Source organism: Grammomys surdaster, unplaced genomic scaffold (genome assembly GCF_004785775.1).
Source record: "Grammomys surdaster isolate TR1022 unplaced genomic scaffold, NIH_TR_1.0 63, whole genome shotgun sequence".
NCBI lineage: Eukaryota > Metazoa > Chordata > Mammalia > Rodentia > Muridae > Grammomys > Grammomys surdaster.
Window position 1 is genome coordinate 19,614,216 of NW_021604565.1, and position 2,340 is coordinate 19,616,555.

Consider the following 2,340-nt stretch of genomic DNA (forward strand, 5'->3'; position numbering starts at 1 on the left):
GAGAGAGAGAGAGAGAGAGAGAGAGAGAGAGAGAGAGAGAGAGAGAGAGAGAGAGAGAAGTTGACATAAAACTGGGGTCCAAGCAGCAGAAATAAAATATTTAATGCTATTTGAAATTCATTTCCAGCAGGAAGTAACGGGAAGATGTGCTGAGGTTCACAGAGAGAGTAGCTTAAACCCACTCTCTTTGGCTCTCCCCCCTGACTCCTGGTCATTCAAATCTACCATATGCCAGGACTACCCCTGAAGACCAGCTCTGAAGAACTGTAGCTCTTCTCAGTTGTGCCCACAAATCTCACTTCCATTACCACATGCAGTCCTTATATGTACAGCTCAGACCTTTGTCTTTCCTGGTCTTCCCCTTTCCTTCCAGAGCTTCAAGTTCTCTGTTCCTTTGGCAGCAGGATAGGCTCTAATTCCTATTGTGACACTCTTTTGTCACACTCTTCAGTAACAGAGTGTGCCACGACTCATACAAGATATGGTCCGTTGATTTTCCAGTACACAAAATGAAAATGTATTCCCTTTCAAATACACTTAGATCAATATTAAGTGCCTTTATTATTACTACTAACCATGCTTTGTCCTAAAGGAAAACATCATGTAGCAAAACAGGACTACAATTGTTTTCCAAAGTTTTATTTGGTTTCCTCTGGAATTATTGTCAACTTTGCTGACCGTAAATTCAATTTAGGTGCTTTCTGGACAACCAAATCAACTTCTGCTGTGTTCATTTTGGCCAAGTAGGATGTTGTTTTCACCTTTTTTTTTTAATGAATAGCATACAAAATGACAAGTCTTGTTACAGTATTTTCAAATATATGCCATCATGCTCCCTTCTGTGCTTCCCTGTGCCCCCTCCTCACTCTGACTGGTTCCCTGACTTCCCCAAGTAGTTCCTTCTTTGATTCTTCTTGCTCCTCACCCCCATAAGGTCCCCTTTGAAAGCTACCAGAGCTCCTGCCAAGGAGTTAGCTTTGGTGACTGTTCCCCATCCTCACCACTTCCTCTTTCCTGGTTTAGCCTTCAGCACAGTGTAATACATTCTGTAAGGACTCACTGAATCTTTTTGTAATGGAGAAATAAATGCTCTGAAATTTTTTGTGTACAAAAATGTCCTTAACCTTCACTTACAACTGGTTGTTTGGCTCAGTATAAACTTCAAGACTGAATTCATTTGCATTGGGCAATTTGAATTTTTAAAGTATCACCTTTTATAACTTCCAGCGACTTCATTTTAGGAGGTCAAAGCATTATTATTATTATTATTATTATTAGTTAGGCTCCTCTGCTAAGTTTGTTCCAGGAAGCTACACTGAATATATACTGGAGCAACTGTTTGTCTCATTGAATTCTCTGGGAAGAAGCTGGCCTTTTCAACCAGCAAATGTATATCTTTTATACCTGAGAATATTCTAATTTTATGTGTAATTTCCTCCTCTCATTTTTGTTTCACTCTCTAAGCTATTTTTCAAATATTGAACATTCTATAATAACCTCTAATTTTCCAATATTTGTTCTCTTATTTCTTATCTCTGCCATTTCTCCTCTGTACTTTCTTTATCCTCCAACTAATTTAACATGTTTTCCATGGCTCCAGTCTTATTCTAAGATCTTATTTGTTCTTTAAAAAAAAAAAAAATATATATATATATATATATATCATATAGACCATTTTCATCAAAGCATAATTTTCCTGTACTTTGTCTTAATGTTTTATTTATAAAGATTTTCTTGACATTTGATAATTTCTGAGATATTGATAGTATTTAAGGATGAGATATTAAAATTGGATTCAAAACTTGTAGAACTTGAAGCTTGATTTCCCGTTTATACTTTACTGTGCAGTAAAACTGAGCATAAGTAAATTGCTGGAGTCATTGGCTAGGAAACCAGATATAATTCATTATTTTCAAAGGGAAAGTCAGATTTTCCACAGAAACAACAGCTCATATTTGGACAAAAAGGGGTCTCTAGTAGGACAGGGAACACAGAGCTGCACAGTTGCTATCGCAGAGGAATTTTAATCCAGTATCATGGCTACTCAGGCAAGGAATCACAACAACATACAATCAAGCCAGCATGCAGACAAACCCTGGATTACAGTAGAATCTGGTGGGAATACGGACCCACCCTTAGTACACACCTTTAATCTCAAACAATGAAGGTAGTAGTTTATAAAAGGAAGCAGCCATGTTTGAAAGTTACTTCTAATTGAGGGACAGACAATGACTAATCAGAAAGGATTTGATAGAATGAGTCAGAGGTAAAATGCACCCAACTCTCTTGAGAACAGACAGGAAAGAGAAGCTACTTAAGAGCAGCACAGAGTGAGTTGGG